Raw genomic sequence first — 25,763 nt, 5'->3', positions numbered from 1 at the left:
AACAGAGATGATAACTCATTTTTCCAAAGTAACCAAATAAGAAAGACAGAGGATGTACTTGGTAAGTTTTTCCAGAACAACAGCATCACATAATTCCTCTAGGAACATTTGCAGAAGTGACCTCCAGCTGATTAATTCTAAGCCTCATCTTTTGCTGGGCCCATTTCCCTATCACCTTCTTCCTCATCCCCTACTCCTGCCATATTGGATTGATTGGCACTTCCTGATGAGGGTAAGTCTTCCCTGTCTCTGCAGCTTTGTACCTGTCCACCTGGGAAATAGTGCTCATTCAAGATGCAGCTCACATGATTATCATATACTGCCCAAAACCCTTTCTGACTTCCTTTCTAACCCCTACCCTCACCTGTAAGGACCACCAATGCCCCCTCCTCTGGGCTATGTTTATGCCCCATAGGAGTCCCCATCTGAGGCCTATAGCCCTGAACTGTGCTGACCTATACACAATTGTGTCTCCACTAGACTATGGCTCTCCAAGGATGTGCAGCAGGCCTGACGGCCAGCACTCAGCCCAGTCCTTGGCACATGGAAGGTTCTCAAGAGGTGTTTGGTAAGTGAAGGAACAAATCTAACTACAACTTCTCAGTCCTAGTGACAAGGAATAGCACCAGTGAGAGGAGACAGCCTTGTGGGAATGTGGGTTTAAAATTATAACAGAAGGCAGAGGAAAATGAGGATTCATTGTGGCCAAATTTTGGAGATACAAGAAGACTTGCCACTTGTTTTGGATCTATCAATGCTTTAGTTTGTTGTTTTTGTCTAGGAATGTCATCTAAGATTATGCTGCTTGTATCTGGTGTATCACAAGTTCTATGATTTGGTGGTAAGAATGCAGAAACTAGTTTTTACACCTCCATGGCAATCACTGTCTATTAAGAAACAAAACAAAACAACTTTTCTCCTTGAGTCCACCAAAAAAAAAAAAAGACAAAACAAAAACAAAAACCTTGAGATGCTGCCTAATTTAGATGTAAAAGTTCACGCCAAATACTTCAAAATAATTATGATAATGATAAGAGTATATTCATAAATTTAACAAAAATTTTCAAAGCACCTACCACTGTGTGCCAGACACTGTGTGCGAATCCAGGCATGGCTTTTATGGGGACTAGGGGCAATGGGTCTTTCCCACTATGGTATTGCTGTAGTGGAACTGATCCTTCCTTTTCACCATTCTTCCATGGGACACCATACTTTGATCCCAGCTGGAGAAGGGAAGGACATTTTACCATTATCCAAACAGGTGAAGGAGGGAAGGCTCTTCCCCTTTCCTAAGATCTCTCTAACTGGTGAGGATACACTAACCATGGTGCTTTAGAGGACAATGTAAGCCCCAAAAGGGGAGCCCCAAGGTTCAGGAGAGAGAAAAGAGGCTTTCATGTGCTGAAGAGTGGGGAGGGACTGTGAGACAAGAGATTTGAGAAATGGGAATTGCAAGGAGAGATCAAGATGAGAAATGTGTAAGGAAATGAAAGAGAAGAAGAGAGGAAGAGACAAATGCACAGATGGATACTGAGGAAGAAATGGAGGAAAGAGAGCTGAAACCAGAGAAAGAATGGCGAATGGAGGAAAAAGAAGGGGGCAGTTACTCTGCTGTGCTCTTCTTGGGGAATGTAGGACCTCTCACTGTTGAGACACTTAAACCCAGTTCAAGGTCCTTAGACACTTAAACTCAGTTCAAGGTCCATGCCTGCCTTTCCTCTTCAGATCCAGGTGTTTGGTCTATTGTCTCTCTCTCTCTCTCTCTCTCTTTTTTTTTTTTTTTTTTTGGTCTATTGTCTCTTATCTTTGTTGCCACCACTCATTGTCTTTCTTCTTGAGGCTCTGATGCTTCCAGGAGTTGCTGTGATTTAGCATGAAGATTTCTCAATCACTTCCCATTCCATAGCCTTTTTAGTGCCATTCAATTAGAAGAAATGAAGGATAATCATTCATTCATTTATTTATTCATTTGCCAAATGACAGCTTATCAAAATCTAAAAAAAATTCTTCTGTGGGCATACTAGAGCATAATATGGCTCCTGACTCTCTCCAACGCCACTTCCTACCCTCCTCCCTTTGCTCAGACTGCACTGAGTGTCTGGCTGTTTGTCAAATACAGCAGGCAAGCTCCTCCTGCGTGTGTTGTTCTCCCAACACTAACACTAGGCATTCTTCCATCTGAGAATGCTCTCGAGGCAGTAGTTCTATGACTGGCATTCAATTTATGTAGGTATCTGCTCAAATATTACTTTCTCCTAAAAGCTTTCCCTAACAAAGCTGCTGCGAATAGCCTTCCTTATCAATCTTCATGGCCATACTCTGAGTTTGCCTTTCATATCACCTATTACTATCTAGTTCCATTCATTCATTCATACATTCATTCATTCATATTTTTGTCTTTGTCACTAGAATACAATGTGTTGAGAGACATTTAAACATGAGTCTCTCATGTTTCTGCATGTCCAGATTCTTTCCAAGTACATTTGGAAGAGAGAGTGTCTTCCTCTAAAGCAAAAATCAGGAAAGTTTGCTGCACATTAGAAAACCTACAGGTCCCCTAAGCCCAGGGGCCCTCTTCTGCACTGCAGTCCATTGCATGTGTAACTGTCACTGGGTACTCTAAATCTCAATTCAAATAGGGCAATGGCAGTACAGGAAAATGCCTATTCTCTTGTATCCATGAAAATGTGGCAGGCTTATCTTTGGTTTGCAAGAAGGGTAAAATGCTTTCCTTAACTAAACCCTTGACAAGAGTTAACACTCAGCTATTGATTTGTATCTTGGTATAGCCCTCCTTGCTTGCTTACCCTCTGTCTCTATTTCTCTCTCTCTCTTTCACACACACACACACACACACACACACACACACACACACACACACCGCTACCTGTACTGGATCTCCAGTTCTCTGTTAGGCACATTAGTGTCTAACAATGGATAGACATCTGCCCTCATGGAAGCATCCCAAGACCTAACCAGGAAGCCCCTTCTGTGTCCTAGCTTAGGGAACTTCCCAATCTGTGAGCCCAATCTCAAATCTCCCACTTCCCCATTCTATGTTTTGCACATAGAATGTCAGTTTAAGTAACCACCCAACTTTTGCCCAAGGCTTGCAGAGATTTGTTTGATTTATAAGGGTTATTTATAATTTTCATTGTTCATAGGCAAGGCTGAGAATTTACAAGGTTGTTTTTGATGACTCTCTGATCCTCAGCTGTCTTGAGAACATTTGATTCACAGGAGAGTGTCATAGCTAATGATAGAGGATCAGTCTGTGAGTCTGGTTTGCTATTTTGCCTAAAGTAATTGAAGTGTATTTTTAAAGAGATATAAGTATTCACATTAGTAATAGAGGTACATGCAACAAACAGTATCCCCAAAGGTCTTATTAACTAAATTTTGATAGATGAAATTGTATTTTCCTCATTCAATTATAATTTTAGAGATAATAGTATTTATTTATGAGTATTGCTAAATGGTCTACAGTAGGGAGTGATTATTGCCTCATTTTCATTCTCCAAATGTTTATTTGAGCATCTACTACATGTCCAAAGGATTGTGTCAGGTAAACAAGCATATACTAAACAAGTTAGAACAAACTGTTAAGTATTGGTATAGACAAAATGCTGTGAAGGTTTCAGAAAATGGAGTGATAAGGAGTCTGTCCAGTTCTTACAGTATTGAGCACAGGGCCTGATTTATTTAATTTTTAAAAAGATTTTATTTATTTATTTATTTATTTATTTATTTATTTATTTATTTATTTATTTTGAGAGAGATAGAGACAGAGACAGAGATAGTGAGAGAGAGCACAAGTGAGGAGGAGGGGGAGAAGCAGGCTCACCACTGAGTGGGAGCCCAACACAGGCTTGATCCCAGGACCCTGGGATCATGATCTGAACTGAAGGCAGATGCTTAACCAACGAGCCCAGGTGCCCACAGTGCCTGACTTAGAGTAGCCCTCCACAAATGCTCATTTAACTGAATATAGGAAAGAGCATATCTTATTGGGAAGATCAATAGCTTTATGGAAGAAATGTTATTTCACATAGGTCTTGAGAAACAGGTAGGCTAAAGCAAAATTTCTGGGGAAGAGACCAACATTTTCATATGCAAGTGCATATGAAAGTGAAAAGATGAAGTTCTCTGCCTTTGGTCTGTTTATAGTAACTTTTCATGGCTTTGTTCTCTCCTTCTCTACTTTATTACTAAATAGTATGAGTAATTATATTAATGATTTTAGCTGGCAGTAATTATTACTAATTAGCGACATTTCTTATCATAACATGTTACTCATTATCTTCTCTTTTCCAAAGAAATAATTTTCATGATATCTGATGTCTTTTTTGCACGTTCAAAGTAAGTTGAGAACCACGTCCACTCTAGGCAAAACTGTGAAGCAAGCTTCACAAACTGTCATTAGCTTTTCTTGCCCAGGCAAGAACACCGTACTCATATTCTGGAATACAATATTTACATTAGTATAGACCATTCTTGAGTCTCAATTTAAAGAACCCACTGTCTGCTGATCCATAGCTAATTTGCTTGATAAACAAATGGCTAAAAAATTATATCATAATGAGTTGTTTTCTCTGTGTTACATATTTAAAGGAGGCAGCACCTGGCCAATTTGAAACTGATGGTCAGTTCAAATAGTGGGAATTCTGTTCACTGTGAAAAGCTGGTAATCAAAATATGTTAAACGGCACGCAGCTACATTTACATTATCTCCTTTGGAATGGTAGAATTTTAAAACTGAAAAGGACCTTGGAAATCATCTAATCTGATACTGTCATTTAAAATCAAGGAAAAGGAGGCCTAGAGAGGTAAAAACAAACAAGTAGGGAAGCAACTAACCAAGCAAATAAAACGTATCCAAAGTCATGTATCAAGCTAGCAGCTAAGCAGCACCAAGTTACATGAGACTAAAATTTAAGTGTTCTGTTGCTTAGGCCATAGTTCTTAGCAATCTTAAGAATTATCACTTATCTACTGTTCTGAACTAATTTAATCTCTAATTAAGAAATGATGTGGGCAGCCCCGGTGGCTCAGAGGTTTAGCGCCACCTTCAGTCCAGGGCATGATCCCGGAGACCTGGGATCGAGTCCCATGTCAAGTTCCCTGCATGGAGCCTGCTTCTCACTCTGCCTGTGTCTCTGTTTCTCTCTCTCTCTCTCTCTCTCTCTCTCTCTCTCTCTCTCTCTCCCTGTCTTTATGAATAAATAAATAAAATTTAAAAAAAGAAATGATGTTAAACTAATGGTTAATGGATCTCACTATATGAAGGAAAAAATCCTGATTATTAATTATGAACCAACTATATATGACAATTTTTTTCTCAAGTCACATCAGAAAGGAAGCAAATTCCATTCAACAAAATAGAAAAACTAGTTGTTTCTAGGTGAAGTGACTCATCTAAGGTCACAGGAAATATTCATGGTTCAGCTGAGATGAGGACTCGGATTATTGGCCTTCTTGAAATTTTCATCTTGAGTCCCAGAACTTCTTCAGTGGATGCTTATTTCATACAATATTCCCACCTGTGTGTAAATTTTAAACTAATAAATTAACCCATGGTCAAGTATTTATGAATGTCTCAAGATAATTGCCCTCTGAGATACAAAGAGGGGCAGAGTCTCTATTACCAGAGTTTCCATCTGTCTGGGAAGAGTCTCAGCATATGTTCCACTTGGATCAAGAGGGTTAGACAAACATGATTTGTAAGTTGTCATAGGTGATCTTGGGCTTACGGTCTTGATATGTACACCTCAGAACAAATAATAATATGTAGCAGTAAAATAAACCAGAGTAAAGCTGTTGACTCAAGGCTCTAAATGCTCACAGATTTTCTGTCTGGCATTTTCACTCCTTTCAAAACATATATTAATGAGGCTGACCTTTTTAGTAATTTGATTTTGACAATGGCACAGCAGCAACAGAGCTCAAAGTCTGACAGCCTGATGTCGGCAAGCCAAGGAAATAATTACTGCCTTAAATAATAGAAGAACTGCGTGAGTCCCTAAAGCAGGCAAATTTTATCCTCCATCCTCCACACCATATCACACCCACTATCTATCTGTGGGTTGACTTCCTAGAGTTCAGAAAAATGGGCTGCCCTCTGGGGCCTCCAGACATAACAAGCAGATTGGTAGCCATTTTGTTTTGTCATCAAGTCTTAGGTTTGAAAGAGTCCATACCAATCATTTCCTCTAACTTTCAACTCTAAGTAGTATTAACTCTGAAAAAAAGGGCCCACAGACTGGTTGGATGTTTCCAGTGAGGGAAAACTCAGCCCCTGGTTCAGTCAACCAAGGATCTCAAGAATATGCACTCTCAGGCAGGGCATTCAGGATTACATTGTGTGAGTAGAGCTCAGAATCATAGCTTCAGTCTCCTTTTCTTCAGTTCTTTCTTTCCTCCTCATTCTGTTCATATTATTTCTCTAAGTTTACAGTGTTCTCTAAGTACCCACTGAGCATGCAAGATTTTGATTCACAATTAAATGAAGGACCATACGAAAATGTGTTTTGCCCACCTAACCAGCAGGCCATAACTTTGGATAGGAGGGAAAAAAACACATCAAAGATTATTTTTAGCTTAAAATGTGTAAGCAAACTCAGTTTACAAAGGGCTCATTGAATTCTCTGTCTAGCCATTCCTTATTTCCCCATGGCATTATACTTTTCCTGGAACAATTACATCAGGCTGGAAAATTTAGCTTTTGGTTTGTGACCAGATTCATCTCCTGTCCCTCATGTGTTTTATCAGAGTTAACTTTCAAACAAGGAAAGGAAACTTCATTTTCTCACACTGAAAGCCAAGATGTTAAACCATTTTCCAAACATCACTGACTTGTCCAATGATCACATTCACTTCTTGAGCATTGTACTGGACTATTCTAAATTATCCGGTTTCTTGTATCTATGAATGATACACATCCAAGGGGGCAGAGACTTGCTGGACTTCCTCATTCATGGAGAATAATTGATAGTTAATTCCTGAAGGGCCATAATTAACCTATATATCACATTTGTGCAACTTGACAAAATATTCCATCTGCAGGAGAGGCAATCCAAAGCTGTATAACTTGGCTGGCAGAAAGAGACTTTGTGAGAAGCAATAAAGCATTCCTTCCTCTGAATAGATTTTGTCCTGTGCCATACCCTGAAGTGGTAGTTAAGTTAATACGAGCTTCTACAACAAAGAAGCTAAAAATTACCAGTGGCTTATTACAATAAAATTTTGTCTTGAGTTCACATTGAAATTGCTCATCAACCTCCAACAGGCAGGTGGGAGAAGACAGAGAATGGGGAAAGTCAAGCAGCTTCTTAACCTTTCAGCCTCACTTCTACTTATATTTTGTTGATATGAACCAGTCACTTGGAGGGACGTAGGTAAAAGGGAAAAGAAAATCTGGGAAGTGTGGTTGATATGTGGGGAGCCACTTTTCAGATACAAAGAGATTTCTGTGCCTGAAGATTTAATAAAATGCATTTTGAGCAAGTCAAGGTATCACTATGCAGCATCCTCACATTTAAGGAATCCAAGGAGCTGCTTTTGGTCAATATGGGAAGCTTTTCAGATCCCAATTGTTTTGGGTCATAAGTTCACATGAACATCGACTTGGAAGTCAGTCAGGACTGGATTTAAAAATCTCACAAATTGCTTAGCCACTCACTTTCTGTTTCTAACCTATAAAATACAAAAGGGAAGTAAAAAGAATTCCAATTAAGCATATGAATGAATCACTTGTTTGCCTCTGTTCCTTTCTGAAATCTTAGTAAAATGGGTATGAAATGTAAAAACATTGTAATTCATGGATCTAGGAGGACAGTGACAGCATGTTAGAAATGTCAATACAATTTTAGGTGATGGATAGTGAATTAATGAATAATAAGTGATTTGATATAACAAAAGCAAATAAAGCTTCCCAAAGTAAGGTGAGAGTGAAGAAAGCCCACAACAAGCAAATTGATTTATACCATAGAACCCTATAAGGGCTCAGAATTGGAAGTACCAATTACTTCTATAGGGTAATACTGAAAAGAGTGTTGCCTATAAATACCCTGGGAACCAAGGAGAGATGCAGTGCCATAAAAAACATGTTTTTAAAAAAGTCTGAATGGTAAGACCCCTTGCTTGGTTCATGGACTTCAAGAAGTCAGGATTATTTCTCTCCTTTCTGGGGAAGCTTCTGGACAAAAGAAAAGGTCTACACATACTGCTGTTGGATGTGTATTAGTTCCAACTGCTACTGTAACAAATGACCACAACTCGTCAGTTTAAAATAATAAAAATTATTATCTTTCAATTCTGGAGCTTAGAAATCCAAAATGGGTCTCATTGGGCTAAACTAAAGGTGTTGGCATTCTGGACACTCGGGGCAAACTGTTTCCTTGTTTTTCCTGCTTCTAGATGTTTTCCACATTCTTTAGCTTATGGCCATTTTCTTTCAGTTTCAAAAACAGCAACATCAGACCAAATCCTCTTCTTTTTTTTTTCTTTAAATTCAATATAATTAACATATACTGTATTACTAGTTTCAGAGGTAGAATTTAATAATTCATTAGTGACATACAACAGCCATTGCTCATTACTGCCAGTGCCCTCCTTAATGCCCATCACCCAATTACCCCATCTCCCCACCAATCTCCCCTCCAGCGACCCTCAGTATGTTTCCGATGATTAAGAATCCCTTATGGTTTGTCTCCCTCCCTGATTTTGTGATGTTTCTTTTTCCCTCCCTTCCCTTATGATCCTCTGTTTTGTTTCTTCAATTCCACACTGGAGTGAGATCATATGATAATTGTCTTTCTCTGATTGACCTATTTCTCTTAGCAAAATACCCTCTAGTTCCATCCACATCATTGCAAATGGCAAGATTTAATTTTATTGTGATGGCTCAGTAATGATATATATATATATATATATATATATATATATATATATATATATATATATATATGCCACATCTTCTTTATCCATTCATCTGCCAATGGGCATCTGGGCTCTTTCCATTATTTGGCTATTTTGGATGTTGCTGCTATAAATATTGGGGTGCATTATCCCCTTGAATCACTACATTTGTATCCTTTGGACAAATACCAGTAGTGCAATTGATGGGTTGTAGGGTAGTTCTACTTTTTAATTTTTTGAGGAATCTCTTATACTGTTTTACAGATTGGCTGCACCAGTTGCATTCCCATCAACAGTGAAAGAGAGTTTGCCGTTCTCTACATCCTTGCCAACATCTATTGTTTCCTGAGTTGTTAGTTTTAGCCATTCTGACCAAATCATTGTGGTTTTGATTTGTATTTCTGTGATGACGAGTGATGTTGAGAATTTTTTCATGTTTCTGTGGACATTTGTATGTCTTCTTTGGGGAAATGTCTATTCATGTCTTTTGCCCATTTCTTAACTGAATTTTTTGGTTTTATGGGTGTTGAGTTAGATAAGTTCTTTACAGATTTTGGATACTAGCCCTTTATCTGATAAAATATTTCAAATATCTTATCCTATTCTGTAGGTTGCCTTTTAATTTTGTCAACTGTTTTCTTTGCTATGCAAAAGCTTTTTATTCTGATGAAGTGCCAATAGTTCATTTTTTTTCTCATTTCCTTTGCCTTTGGAGATGTGTCTAGCAAGCAGTTGCTGTGGCTGAGGTCAAAGAGGTTGATGCCTGTGTTCTCTTTAGGATTTTGATGGATTCCTGTCTCACATGTAGGTCTTTCATCCATTTTGTCTATTTTTGTGTGTGATGTAAGAAAGTGATCCAATATCATTGTTTTGTATGTGGTTGTCCAATTTTTCCCAACACCATTTGTTGAAAAGACTGTCTCTTTTCCATTGGATATTCTTTCCTGCTTTGTTGAAGATACTTGACCATAGAGTTGAGGGTTCTTTTCTGGGTTCTCTAGTCTTTTTCATTGATCTATATTGATCTGTGTGTGTTTTTGGTGCCACTAGCATACTGTCTTGATGATTACAGCTTTGTAATACACCTTGAAGTCCAGAATTGTGAGACCTCCAGCTTTGTTTTTTTTTTTTTTCAACATTACTTTGGCTAATCAAGATCTTTTCTGGTTCCATTACAAATTTTAGGATTGTTTTTTCCAACTCAATAAAAACTGCTGATGGTATTTTGATAGGGATTGCATTGAATGTGTAGATTGCTTTGGATTGCATAGATATTTTAACAATATTGTTCTTCCAATACTTGCGCATGGAATGTTTTTCCATTTCTTTGTATCTTCCACAGTTTATTTCATAAGTATTCTATGGTTTTCAGAGTACAGATCCTTTACCTATTTGATTAGGTTTATTCCTAGGTATTGCATGATTTTTGGCACAATTGTACAAAAGGGATCAATTCCTTGATTTCTTTCTTCTACCTCATTGTTAGTGTATAGAAACGCACTGACTTCTGCAACTTTGCTGAATTCCTGTGTCAGTTCTAGCAATTTTGGGTGATGTCTGTTGGGTTTTCTATATCATGTGTCATCTGTCAAGAGTAAAAGTTTAACTTCTTCTTTGCTTATTTGGATGCATTTTATTTCTTTTTGTTGTCTGATTGCTGAGGCTAGGATTTCCAGTAGAATTGAACAACAGTGGTGAGAGTGGACATCCCTGTTGTGTTCCTGACCTTAGGGGAAAAGCTCTCGGTCTTTCCCCAAGACCAAGTCCTTTTCATGCTGCCATCCATCTGATTCTCTCTTCCAATTCCTTCTTCCACTTTTAAGGATCCACTAGGTCCTTGTGATTTCACTGGGCCCACCCAGATAATCCAAGATAACTTCTTTATTTTATGGCCAACTGATTAGCAACCTTAATTTCACCTACAGCCTTAATACCTCTATGTGCATAACATAGTATAGTCACAGGTTTGGAATTAGTAGATAGATTATAGATACCTTGGGGAGCCATTGGATCACCATTTGTGTCCCAATCTGATCACCCTGTCAGTGAGCCCTACCAACTCAGAAGCTCTGCTCTTGCAGAGAGAGTCCCTACTTGACTTTTTAAAACCACATCCTTCTGTGTAAACTCACAGTCAGGGACCACCAGATATTAGCAAAGTGTTCAGAAGTTAGAGACACATACATGGGCACATACAGGCACATAGCAGTAGATCAACATACCACACCAACACACATCTACATTTATCCCTCTTCTCCCTCTACATGGCCCTACTGAACATAGAGTAGGGATGTCCATTAGGTAAACTGGGCCATTCTAGAAGGAGCAGAGCTTATATTATATTTTCCCTCTTATCCCTTAGAATGAAAATAGAAGAAAGGCCAGATACACTTATTTATCAAAGAATAGGTGAAGCTGTACACCCACTGGTCTGGGTATCTGAGTCTTGTGGTCCAGGCCAAGTACAGAAAGGTCCTTGGAAGTCTATGAAAGGAATTTTCTGGCAATAAGTAAAGAGGTTGGGTCTGTGTTAGAGTTGGAGATCTAGGTCCAATTGGCTACAGACAAAAGAACTAGGTCAGAAAAATTGTTGGGTTGTTAGGTAATACAAGAAAGGCTGGGAACATGGCCATGCACACAGTACAGGTTCTACCTGTATATCTGCTACTCTTTCCCTTCCCAGACCTGTTATTTCTCTCTTCCCTCTATTTAACTTTTTTTTCTCAGCTTTTCTCCTTCTTTCTCTCCTGAAAGTGGGCTCTCAGCTCTATCTTTTCCCATTCTTGATTTCTATTTCTAATATGTGACCTTTCAATTCTTTAGATCTTTCTAGCTATTTACCTCCATCTTACTAGAAAAAATACTGTGTTGCTATTTCTTGATTTTTCAATTTTACTTAGTTGATTTCCTACAATAGAAAATGAGGACTTAACTCTTTTACTCTCCATTGTCTCTGCACACTTAAACTTCCCTCATCCCCTTATTCAGGATATATTATTGTCACAAATTTGGGTACATCAATATTCAGGTCTTACAAGGTTATGATGTTATTAATAGCTGGACTACATGGAGTATTACATTATGTTTCTCATTCCAATTTTTCTGTCAGTGGAATTCATCATCACTTTTGTGGTTATTTGCTTAGTTTTCAGTATCCTACTACTAATTCACTTCCAAACCCCCTATCAGATCTGTAAGACTCCTCTCTTTATATTCAAGTATATCACAAAATGTGTAAATAATTTTTTATGTTTGTTTTGTTTTTGTTTTTGTTTTGTGAACCATCACTTCTGGAAACTTTCTCTCTTTTGTTTCTATGTGTACTGGTTGTTCACTAGCCCAATAAATAGCCATTTTCTTGGGTCTTCTTTTAATTATTATTTTTAAAATGTTCTTTGTTTTTTTTCCTATGTTGGATATTGCCTCATGGTTTTCTAAATTCCTTATGCCTCCTTATTTTTTGTCTATTCTCCTTTCTAATGAAAAACATTATTTTAGCAACTTACTTTTTTTAAAAATATATTTATTTATTTATTTATTTGAGAGAGAGAGCACAAGTGGGAGGGACAGAGATAGAGGGAGAGAGAATCTCAAGCAGACTCCACGCTAAGCACAAAGCCTGATGCAGGGCTCAATTCCTGGACCTTGAGATTATTACCTGAGCTGAAACCAAGAGTCAGATGCTTAACTGACTATGCCACCCAGGCACCCCTCTTTAGTAACTTTCTAAGAAAGAATCTGCTATTGACTGAATGTTCATGTTTCTTTCAAATTCATATTATAAATGTATGCCCAGTGTGATTGTATTTGGAAGTGAGGCCTTCGGGAGGTGATTAGGTGAGATCCCATTTGGGTGGAATTAGTGTCCTTATTAAGATGCATCAGAGTGCTCCCTTGCCCCTTCCACCATGTAAGAACATGGCAAGAAGGCAGTTCTCTACGAGCCAGGAAGTAGTTTCTCACCAGACATCAAGTCTGCCAGCACCTTCATTTTGGACTTCCCAGCCTCCAGAACAATGAGAAAGAAATTCTGTTGTTTAAGCTAACCCATGCCATAGACTTAAGATATTTTTATCATAGCAGCACAAATGAACTAAGACCAGGTTCAAGGGGGATAAGTGTTTTGAGACTTTATGTATAAATGAAAATCTCTTTATTCCACTTTTTTTTTTTTTTTTTTTAGTGATAGTTTATCTGAGTATTCAACTGTAGGTTGGAATTTAACTTTTCCTCAGTCTTTGAGATGCTTTTTTACATTACCTTATAAATGCTAGATTTGTTGTTAATAAATTTAATACCATTCTATTTTAAGTTGTTTATGTGTTACTTTTTTCTGTTTGTGTTTGTTTGCTTGTTTATTTCCTATCTCAAAAAGTACTGAGGATGTCTTTATAGTCAGTGTTCTGAATTTCCTAGTGATGTGCTTCAATGTGAATTCTTTTCCATTCACCATAAAGGGACCTATGTAAAGTACTGAACACACATCAAGCATTACCAATGATCATGTGAAGGTAATAACAAAAAGGCTTAACCTTCATTAAATTACATGAATGAAAAGATTAGATTAGAGATTACATGCTCTAAACATGTGGTAACATGCATGCTCCCATTTGTTTCTTTTTTTCCCTTTTTTATTGAGATATAACTGACATAACACATGTTCTTAGTTTCAGGTGTACAACATAATAATATTTGCATATGTTGATATATACAAATATAATATTTGTGCATATATAAGGTATATACATGATCACAATAAAAAGTTAATATCCATTGCCACACATAGCTCCATATTTTTTTCTTGTGATAAGAACTTTTAAGATCTACTCTCAGCAACTTACAAATACACAATACAGTATTATTAACTACAGTTACCATGCTACATACTATATCTCATGATGACTTATTTATTTTACAACCTAAAGTTTGTAGCTTTCACCCATTTTACTAACTTATAACCCCCTACTGGTAACCAGCAATCTTCTCTGTTTCAATGAGTTCTGAGTTGTTTTCTTTCTCCACTTATAAGTGAGATCATATGGTATTTTTCTTTTCCTGTCTGGTGTTCTCACTTATCATAATACCCTCAAGGTTCATCCATTTTGTTGCAAATGGCAGGATTTCCTTCTTTTTATGGTTGAATGATATTCCATTGTGTGTGTGTATTTTCTACATCCATTTATTCTTTGATGAACACTTAATTAACTTATGACAAAAAAAAGCTAAGAATATACAATGAGGAAAGGGCAGTCTATTCAATAAATGATGTTGGAAAAACTGGACAGCCACATGTAAAAGAATAAAATTAGTTGACTATCTTACCCTATACACAAAAATTAACTCAAAATGGGTTAAAGACTTGAGCTGAGACCTGAAACCTTAGAACTTTTAGAAGAAAACATAGTCAGTAAGCTCCTTGATATCATCATTGGCAATTTATACCAAAGCAAAGGCAACAAAAACAAAACCAAACAAGTAGAACTACATCAAACTAAAAATCTCCCGGACAGCAAAGGAAATCAATGACAAAATGAAAGGGCAACCTACCAAATAGGAAAAAATGTTTGCAAGTCATGTATCTGATAAGAGGTTAATACCCAAAACATATAAAGAACTCATACAAATCAATAGCAAAAAAAAAAAAAAAAAAAAACTATTTCAATTAAAAAAATGGGCAGAGGCATTGAATAGAAATTTTTCCAGAGAAAACATACAGATGGCCAAGAGATACATGAAAAGATGCTCAACATCACAGATCATCAGGGAAAGGCAAATCAAAACCACAATGAGACATGACCTCACACCCATTAGATTGGCTATTATCCAAAAGACAAAAAATAACAAGTGTTGGTGAGGATGTGGAGAAGGGGAAACACTTGAGAACTGCTAGTGAGAATGCAAATTGGTATAGCCACTGTGGAAAATAATATGGAGATTCCTCAAAAATGTAAATATAGAACTGCATATGATTCAGCAATTCTACTCTAGGTGCGTGTCCATAGGAAAACAAAACATTTACTCAAAAAAGATATATGTACCCTTATATTCACTGAAGCATTATTTATAATATCCAAGATATGAAAGCAGCCTAAGGAACCATACATGGATGATAGATAAAGGAAATTTTGCATGTATACTATATACAATGGAATATTATTCATTTATTTCTTATAACAACAATCTGAGATAAGAACCAGTATTATTCCCATTTTATATATGAGGAAAAATGAGGTTAAGTAACTCAATGTACCAATGGTTAAGTAACTTGTCAAAGATCATACAATGAGAAAATACAGCACTAGGCTATGAAACATGATAGGCTCATAATCACCATGCTGCAGTATTAAGAGACCAAAACATTAGAAAGGAAATTTTAGAGACTAACTTTATAATTAGGGAAAACCAAAAAATATAACTAGAAGACAATCAATAAGTAGTGTATTAAAAGTGCAAAGGGCATCAATTATTTAAATGAAAAAGAAACTAGAGGAAATAGAGACATGGTTAATCCAAAAAAACTTTCTAGAACTAGCAAATTTTTAAGCCAAAAAAATATGGTTCCAGAAACTCCAACTAAGATTCAACTATAGTAACTTAGGGACAATAAAAACGTTGATATAAGTTCTTTTTATATTTTTATTTTTTTTTCTACACACTTACTCTGCACCCATTTCTCATGTCTTATCCTAAGCAAATCATGGATAATGATGAAAGAGTCTCCAAACAGGTTTGGAATTCAACAAGACAAATTTTTCCATCCTTCCATCCAATTATTTGTTTATTATCTTAGTCTCTAGGACACAAAGATGAATAAAGTATAGTCCCTCTCCACAAAGACTTTGTAAAATAATGGGAGACACAGAAACTTAACCTATGCTGTAAGTGTAATAATAAGAGATAGACATCAGAATTTACAGGAAGAAGAAAAAGGGCCTCCTGGGACCTGGGAGAGTCAAGGAATTCTCCATTGAGAAGTGATGTCCAAATTAGGTCTTAAAGGGAAAATTGAAGTGAGACAAGCAGAAGAGGGAAAAAGAGGGAAAAATGAGCACAATAAAGCACCGTTAGTGGTACTAAAGCAAAAAGTACATCCTTTGAGGACTGAAGCTGCACCCATCATGGAAGTCCATTTATGTCAGGCTGGGTACTTACATGTTATCCAGGTGGTAAATAGAAGCCATTGAAGGCTTTTCATCAGTGAAGGTCATTCCAAAATCTTCTACTGTTAGCCCCGGTATGTGACCTCTCATCTTTGTGTGATTGTGGGAGCTAGCTACTCTTCCAGGAACAATGAGTGGGATTGCCCTCTGTTAAAATATTTAAATTCAAGTAACTTATTCACCCACCTTCAACCTGCCTACAGTGACACAGGCAATTGATATGCTAAACTTTCTTCTGTTAATGCTGCTTTATGGAACTTCTGGCTTAAGCTCAATATATCAATGGACAATGAAGGATATCTCCCAAGCTCACTGCAATACATACATGAATGTCATTGTCCTTCTTTCTTACAAAAATAAGAGAGCAATCTATTATATCTTATATCCCTCATTGACCCTCATGTTTTCCCATTTATTATTTTGATCTTTAGAAATTGATAAACAAACATAATAAACTAATTTATTCTAAGAAATAAATCATTAATAATGGTCTATAATATTAACTCTTCCTAATAATATATTTGCATATTTGCCACATTCTTCAATTCTCAACTCAAAGCAATCCTTAAAGTGGGAATGTCAACCACTTGACAGGTCATTGGAAAAGGAATCTGTGGCTGGACTTTCCATCACATGTTCCTCCAATCTTACCATTTGGACAGTCTCATACACTGTTTATAGTCAGAGTCAGAGTGGCTGAGTTTTCTCTGTCGGGATGTCTATGAGAGCTCTTGGTGGCAATCTGCCATGGGGAAGATACTGACCTCTGAAGATGGCCAAATTCAACCCAGATCTTGGCTCTATTAAATTGACCATATCCACAAAAGAATTTCTACAACTATGCATTGCATTGCAAGCATAGCTGCCATTGTGTTACTCAAGATATAAGATTACATTCATTCCTAAATTTGTATTCTGCTCTCTTTATGTGACCCCTCATCATGCAAAGTGACCACAAAATGACTTCAGAGGAGATGTGCTCTTCCTTACTGGAAGTGCACAGAAGTTCAGATAGGAAAATAGTATATGCATTCTGACTGCTATAATAAAATACTACTGACTGGATAGCTTATAAACAACAGAAATTTATTTCTCACAGTTCTGGAGGCTGGAAGTACCAGCATTGTTGAGTGAGGGCTCTCTTCTGTTGCAGAGATCTTCTATCCTCAAATGATGGAAGGAAGCGAGGTATCTATCTAGAGCCTGTTTTATAAGGGCACTAATATAATTTATGAAGACTCTGCCTCAAGACCTAATCATCTCCTAAAGGCCCATCTCCTAAGGTTTAGTATTTCACAGTATGAATTACTTAGGGACCACAAACATTCAGATAATAGCAGTGTAGCAAATAAACCTAAAGAGGTGAGAAATGAAAGGTTTTCAGGCCTCTTATCATTGGAGTTAGGGTTTGGAAAATGCCAGAATTTCTAGTTTACTGGTCTATATAGTGACACCAATTTACAGAATAGTTTTCATTGATCTGCTCAACATTTCTATCTGAAGCTTCTTAATTTTAAAGTCCTAAAATTGCTTGGTAAGCAAAGTGAATATAACCTAATTGATAAATGTGATTTTAGTTTCACTTTAGTTGTAAATGATTTAAAATACATCCAAGTAGCTTAAATTTTTACGGAAGCATTCTCTCTATATATATGATAGATCATATATTGTATATATAATATATACATATATTTTTTATAGATTCTCTTTATATATTATATTACCTATTGAGGGCATATATACATTCAAACAACTAAAAATTCAATAGATATATTATATATACATGTATGTTTTGTGTATATTTTACATATTGTATAACATATATACATTCATATAATAAATGTAATAATGTATAATTTATATGAAATTTTTAATGGTTTGAGTAGATATTTTCTTAGCCCATAGTATAGTAAGTATAGTTAAATTCAGGTAAGCAATCTACAAGTGGTTCTCAACCTTGGCTTCAAGTTGGAATCTTCTTGATATTCTTAATAGACTTGGGGTGCATCCCAGGCAACTGGGCTTTTAAAACTTCCCAATGATTCCTGTGCATAAAGTTGAAAATTACTAATTTAAATCATACTTCTACCTCCATAATGATCAGTGACTATATATCCATAATCACCCCATTAGTGACTGTATATTACATGTCTTCTTGTGATTTAATTATTATATTTTAAATTGTAATATAATACAATAATGAATTGTAATTCATCGTCCTACTGTGAACACGACAGCCATGTATTTTCCTCCTCAGTAAACAGATAAAGGAAACAAGGCTCTGAGAAGTTAGATAACTTGCTCAAGGTCACATGACTAGTGAAGTGACAGAACTTGGAATTTAGGTGGGGTGGGTGCACTAACTGAAACTGGAACTGTCTGATTCCATGCCCAATATTCTTGCCAGCTTGTCACACCATGATGTCTTCTCTTCTGCAAACCCATCAAGATGCAAGATTAAAACTGTAAAGGCTATGGGAGGAAATTGATTCCACAACACAAAAATAACATTTTCTTTTTTTATAATTCACATCTTTCCTGTAACTTTCTTTGTGACTATACAAACCCATTGGTCTGGGTCTTACCACTTGTGGTACATGTTCAAAGCCATTTTGAATATTGGAGATTTTCCTAGGCAGATGTACTTAGTGATATCCATCCACAAGATCAAAGGCCAAGACAAGTATTCATGTTCTTGGTCTTAGCCTTTCTTCATCATCTTCTACCCATCATCAACCCTTTAGATAAAAATGAAGCACCTGACTTTCCTCTGGTTTCTTGAAGTCCTGCATTCTTGTATTTTGGGTGACAATAGGAGTATAGAAGCATACTACCAAGTAAAAAAATTGGAGGATTACAGTATAAGGAAACATGAAAATATTGCTTGGCAGGTGTTATGGATTGAATTGTGTCCCTAAAAAAAAAAAAAAAAGAGAGAGAGAGAGAGATATGTTAGAGTACTAACTGCCAGGACCTCAGAATGTGACCTTATTTGGAATCAGGGTCTCTTTACAGAGATAATCAGGTTAAAATGAAGTTATTAGGTTATGCCTTAATCTAATATTTCTGGTATCCTTATCAAAAGAAGGGATTTAGATAGAGAGAAACACATAGAGTTAGAAGACAAGGTGAAGAAACAAGGGCACAGGGAGAAGATGGCCTGGAACAGAGCCTTCTCTCACAGCCGTCAGAAGGAAACAACTACACCAACATCTTGATTTCAGACTTGTAGCCTCCAAAACCACAGGACACTACATTTCTGTTGTTTAAACCACTCATTTTGTGGTACTTTGTTGAGGTAATAGAATACTAATATAGCAGGTGAGTGCAAGGCAATCAGGTTCCAAGAGAGCAGCCAGATGGGGCTGATGTGCTCTGCTTAGCAAACATTAAAGTCAGGGAATGGGAGTCTCCAGGGACCCCCCCCCCCCAGAGCTTTGCATGTGTGCAACTCTCCTCCTCCATCACTGAAGGAAAAAGCTTCTTGTCTGAGCAGTCAACATCTGGTTCTCCTTCCACCTGGGAGTCTCCCTGTTGCCATGCCAACCATTGAGGTCAGAAAATTCAGGTTCTCTCTCTCTTCTGCAAAAAGGCCACCATTTAGGCTCTTAATCAGGTAGGCTTGAGGTCTTAAATTTTCATTCTAAAATGGATAAGCCATAACTTTATCTTTTCCCCCGATTTCAAGGATATAGTCTATTTCTATTAGCAGGAACACTTCTATGTATCTTGAAAAATTCACCACAGGTATTAGGGCAAGTTCACCAACTAAAGTGTCTTGGTTCTTTGTTGTACACAGAAAGGTGATACTCCCTCAGGCCTTGAGCCAATAAATGCACTTCTTTCATTGCCTGACATCACACACATATCTCTCTTTGATTCTCTCCTGTCTGTTCCACCCTCCCTCATCACATACCACACCACCACAGGTATTCCTGTGAGAGCTCAGGTGTCAGACTTCAGGCTGCTTATTTTATCACTATGATGATGACAAGGCCATAAGTTATTCATGACTAGCTCTCCTGAACAAAATGAATAGACAACACATACTCTGCCCTTGTGTCCATAAAGCACAGAGACTTACAAGCATATAGAGCATCATGAGAGGTCATGATTGAGGCTTTCTGGAGGGCCTTAGCATTAGAGTAGCCAGCTTTAAGGAGCTGGAATAATAGTTATGATCTGATGAGATTCATGTACACAGTGACTATGAACATAGGTCATATTTATAAAGTTCTCAAAGAAGGGTGCATTGTAAAATATTTATTGACTGGAATGAGAATAGTGGGAGGCATGCAAACAGGAGAAGTTCTGCAAGAGTCACCACAGCACACAGAGCAGCCAAGATGGTGGCAGTGACTTACTTTCTACCTTCTTCCTGTCTCCCATGAATGCCGACAGAACTTATGACCACTAGAGCCTAGAAGGAGTGTATAGCAAAACTAGTGAATATACCCGTGCCAAAGTCATTTGACATTTATGCTAAATAAAAGATTTTTCTTCCAACTCTTCTTTCTATTCAGTTAGTTTTCGATAAAGGTATAAAATTACAGGAACACTCTCAAGAAAACAGCATTACATAGACAAAGTTTAAAAAAATGGAGCACCATAGGGCTGGATTGTGAATCTTGGCTATACTATTTTATTAGAGTCTGTGAAATTGGGAAATTTCTTTGATTAGTATTTTGGGGAAGGGATCTATAAGGGAATCTTTGCTGATAGATTGGTAAGTTGTAAACAATGTATCCCCCGTTCTTCTCTTTTGGAGTCTTTCCTCCCCTCTCTGAGCACATGAGCATGATGATAAATCTAAACATCCAAATGAAATGAACAATTATCTGTAAAAAAAAATTTATCAAGTTTTTCTTCAGAAAACAATTTAGGAGTTTTCTAAAATTTTCACTGGCTGACTTCGATGCAGTGCCTTCCTGCTCTCCTTCCATATTTAATTCTCCTCTATGCCTTTTTACCACCATTTTATTCTTACCTCCTTGTCTGTTCATTTTTTATTACATGACTTTTCCCCAACTAGATTAAATTTCCATGAGAATAACTTTTAAAAATTTTGTTGTTGTTTTTTGGGGGGAGTGGTGTTTCTGAACTGTCCTCTGCAAGGTCTAAAACTCTCAGAATACTTCACCTGCTTCTAAATCCTCAAGTAGGCCCATATTTCTTTCTTTCTCTCATTCTTTTTCCCTAAAAAAACACAAAAACAAAAACAAATTAAAACAAAAACAAATGCATACAATACCCCAAATATCTCAAATGACATTATCTCTGAGCCTTGCTAGATAATTGGCTTATTAATTCAATTGAGACATTACTCATGTAATTTGTATAGTAATAATATAGTTAAATTATTAATTGTATAATTAATATACAAATAAAGTATATAATTAAATAGTCTTATTCATTTAATTCACTTTTTGTATATGTTTGATGTACCATTGTGCTGTGCTCATTGGTATTATTAAACTTGTAAGATACATTTTCACTTTTAAGAACTATTGTCAGTGACCCTAAATTAACTTTTGGGAACTTCAAGCCCTAAGGTAGGCAGATATTTTCTGAGCCATAGAAGTAAATGATTTTTACACTTGTGAATGGCAGTGAGTTCCACACCCAGGGTGACACACAAGAGCACTAAGGAGGGACAAATGAAATTCTTATGACAAGAAGGTCCTCATCTGATGCAGGCAGCCCTGAGGCTGCTGACTGGTAAATTATCTCTGTTAACTTTGTCCTATCAACAGATTAGCAGGGAGCCCTTCCTGAGGGGCTTTGAAAAGCATCTGAAGCCCACATGAGAGACACAGGGGGAGAGGCAGAGACACAGGCAGAGGAAGAAGCAAGCTCTCTGTGGGGAGCCCAATGTGGGACTCAATTCCAGGTACTCAATTCCTGATACTAGGCCCTGAGCCAAAGGCAGACACAACCACTGAGCCACCCAGGCGTCCCTGGCATATGGGTTTTTGATGATAGATATGAAAGGAGATTTCTAGGTAGATGGTAGACAAACCAGCAGAGTCAAAGGGGTAAAGCAGTGAGGGGAATCTGGATTCTTCTGTACATCTATTCAGTCACTAAGCTTCTGAAGAAATAGCATGTAAAATGAATAACATGAAGAAAGCACTCTGTTTAAAGGAAGACCTTTAGGGGAGTTACATATAAAGCAAATATTCTTCTTTCAGTTAGGTTGTTTGGCAAATATGGATTTTTGATATTAAATGTTTTTTATAGCATAGTACCCTGTGTATACATAGAGGAGAAGTAAGCATATGAAAATCAATAAATGTGATACATCATATTAACAGAATGAAGGACAAAAATCATATGATCTCAATAGACTCAAGAAAGCACTTGACAAAATTTAATATCTTAAAAAAAATCCCAACAAATTTAGGTATAGAAGGAATCTATCTCAACCTAATAAAAGCCATATATGGCAAGCCTATCGTCAACATCATATTCAATGGTAAAAGCCAAAAGCTTTTCTTTTAAGACCAGGAACAAGACAAAGATACCCACTCTCACCACTTGTATTCAACACCATATCAGTCCTAGCCAGGAAAATTAATCAAGAAAGAAAAAAAAAAAAAAAAGAAAGGTATCAATATCAGAAAAGAAGAATTAAAATTGCCTTTCTAGAGATCCCTGGGTGGCGCAGCGGTTTGGCGCCTGCCTTTGGCCCAGGGCGCGATCCTGGAGACCCGGGATCGAGTCCCACGTCGGGCTCCCGGTGCATGGAGCCTGCTTCTCCCTCTGCCTATGTCTCTGTCTCTCTCTTTCTCTCTCTCTCTGTGTGACTATCATAAATAATTTAAAAAAAAATTAAAAAAAAATAAAATTGCCTTTCTACATAGAAAACCCTGAAGACTCTACAAAACTGTTAAAACTAATAAATTCAGTAAAGTTGCAGGATACAAAATCAACACACAAAAATTAACTATGCTTTTTATATACTAGTAAGAAATTATCTGAAGAGAAATTAAGAAAGCAATCTCATTTTCAATAGCACCAAAAGCAATAGGATATACTGTCCTACTCTCTCTACTTTCTCTACACAGGAACTGGCAGCTGCCTCGCAGTGGAGAGCAATGTAAGGAGCAGCAGTACCTAGATGTATCAGGTCTCCAGGGCCATTTGCATTTTAACAAGAGGCTTCAGGAGATGCAAAACAGTAATTCAAAGAAACATATCTCTAATAACTGAAGAGGAATCACTTAGGAATTCCCTCAAATAAATCATCTGGGGAAAAAGATCAGTTAATGCCCTGCATTGGTCTTTCTATAACAGTGAAATTTAGATAACATCTCTAATAATTTGAATAATTAGGACCAATCAGGGCTAATCAATTTATAGAATATTTGCTATTTAAACTCCCATTTAGGTAGACTATGGAGGGCTGAAATAAAGTCTTTGATTAAAGGATTTCATTATTTTCATTCAGTAAATATGGTATATCTACTATATCACAGTCACTGCTCTAGTATCTTAAGATACACTAGGTAACAACAGAGACAACGGTTCTGCCATCAGGGAGCTTACATTCCAACTGGGGACCCAGACAATACACAATACATTGAATAAATAAATATACATATAATAAATATAAATATATTTATAGTGTATGTAAGAAGAGAAATAATAGAGCAGGGTGAGAGAGTTTAGCTCTATAGAGGGGTGGTGGGAGTCTGGGTGGCAGGTTGTAGTATTAATAAGGTGGTTAAATTAGGGTTCATTGAACAGGTGGGAGAAAGGAGTGTACCAGTGAGATATCTTAGGAAAGAAGTTTCCAGCATATAGAAGAACTAGCACATTTCCCTAAGGAGGAAGCATTTTTGAAAAAAGCAAGAAGAGGAGAGTTATTGAAACAGGGGCAACAAGGGGAGAATAACAGAAGAGAATTCGGTGAGGTGATATCCGTAGAGCAGGTCTTACAGGGCTTGTAGGCCATGGTAAGGACTTGTACTCCCACTCTAGCTAGAAAGGGAGACAAAGCATATTTTAATTAGGGCAGTGAGGGATCCCTGGGTGGCTCAGCGGTTTAGAGCCTGCCTTTGGCCCAGGGCATGATCTTGGAGACCGGGGATGAGTCCTACATCAGGCTCTCCGCAGGGAGTCTGCTTCTCCCTCCCCCTATGTCTCTGCCTCTCTGTGTGTGTGTGTGTGTGTGTGTGTGTGTGTCTCATGAATGAATAAATAAAATCTTTAAAAATAAAATTAGGGCAGTGACATGATCTGATTTATATTTTTAATGTATTACTGCTACTGCTCTGTTGGGACTGTATAGGGGCAAAGGTAGAAGCAACTAGAACTGTTAGGGGAATTGTAGTATTCCCAGCAATTGATAATGGGAGCCCAGGTGGACCATATAGCGCACGGGAGGTGGTGAGAAGCTGTAGAGTCTGGATATGTTCTGACAGTTGAGTCTATAGGGTTACCTGATGTATTATCTCAGTGTGAGAGACAAAGAGGAGTCAAGGTTATCTCCAAAGTTTGGCCCTACCCACTGGAAGGGGAGAGTGGTCAAAACTGGAATAAAGAAGGTCATGTGTACTGCAGGTTTGGGAGTAGGGACTAGGAAAGACTTGAAGTTCCTTCTGGATATGTTGACTTGGAAATATCTTTGGATATACAAGATGTTGAGTTGGTAACTGCAAGAGAGCTTTCTGAGTCTCCCAGTGTATTCCGGTGTCTCACATACAGTGGATCAGCTCTGCCAAGAGGCTGGTGTAGCACAGTGACTGCAGATGAAAGGTGGTAACTTTCCCTACTTGTAAAACCATCTTGTGTCCGGTTTCATTCCCAGAAGAAACCTCAGCAAACAGAAAGAACGAGGGACTTGGATATGCCCCAAAGGCAGGAGCATCACTTATCAGGCGTACATGTGCAATAACCTAATTGCTGTAAGGAATGTCTTACCTCTGTTGGAGCTAAATTTACATGTAGGTATTTACTGATTAGCAGAATACCACATTTAGTGGTAAATCTCAATAAAATCAATCTCTGTAAAAATCTCAATTTTGCTTGCTTTTTATATTGGTTAGACTATTGCGATAGCACATTCAAATAAAAATATTAAGGGAAAAATCATGTATAATCTTGTTACTATATTACAATGACTTCTTTTTTTTTTACTTGTTTTATTTTCAGATCCTTTTCCATTCCTTTCCAATTCTATATAAGGACATTGATTAGGATATTTTTCAACCATAAGACTCTCCTCATTGTGCTGGTAACTCAGAGGGGCCTTTGGGGAAAAGTGTAGCAGGATTCAGCCCACAGTAATAGAGGCAATTAGAGCTAACAGTGTAGATAAATAGAACTGAATTCCATTGAAACATCTTTCTGTTTTAATAATTTTCCAAGATAAATGGACGATTTATTGTATTTCTGCCAATAATAACAGCTACTCATGAGAGCTTTGTTTTCATACGTATCAGGTGTTTGCTTTGTTTTGTATAGTTTTTTACCATTTACTCTGTTTACTTTTTTTATTCTGAAGACTACCTAATACTTTGTTCATACTCACACATTCTTATTTTATTCTCAATTTTACGGTTGTAGTACATAGATAAAATAAAATAAGGTCCCTTAAGATAGTCCAGGAAATACTTACTGCATCTTGCAATATATGATCATTTTTCACTTCCCCTACAAATTCCTAATGTCATTCAATTCAGT

General features: G+C 37.1%; 1 long non-coding RNA gene across 1 annotated transcript in view; it reads right to left on the bottom strand.

The window, feature by feature from the left end:
* LOC121473920 overlaps positions 1 to 25,763 on the bottom strand; it is a 122,288-nt gene that overhangs the window by 66,206 nt on the left and 30,319 nt on the right. Inside the window, exon 4 of the long non-coding RNA XR_005983258.1 lies at positions 1,077 to 1,223. This is a non-coding gene — a long non-coding RNA (uncharacterized LOC121473920). The remainder of the gene's footprint in view (positions 1 to 1,076; positions 1,224 to 25,763) is intronic.

Source organism: Vulpes lagopus, chromosome 1 (assembly GCF_018345385.1).
Source record: "Vulpes lagopus strain Blue_001 chromosome 1, ASM1834538v1, whole genome shotgun sequence".
Classification (NCBI taxonomy): domain Eukaryota; kingdom Metazoa; phylum Chordata; class Mammalia; order Carnivora; family Canidae; genus Vulpes; species Vulpes lagopus.
The sequence above is the reverse complement of the archived record's forward strand: the minus strand, read 5'-3'. Positions and strand labels throughout refer to the sequence as shown.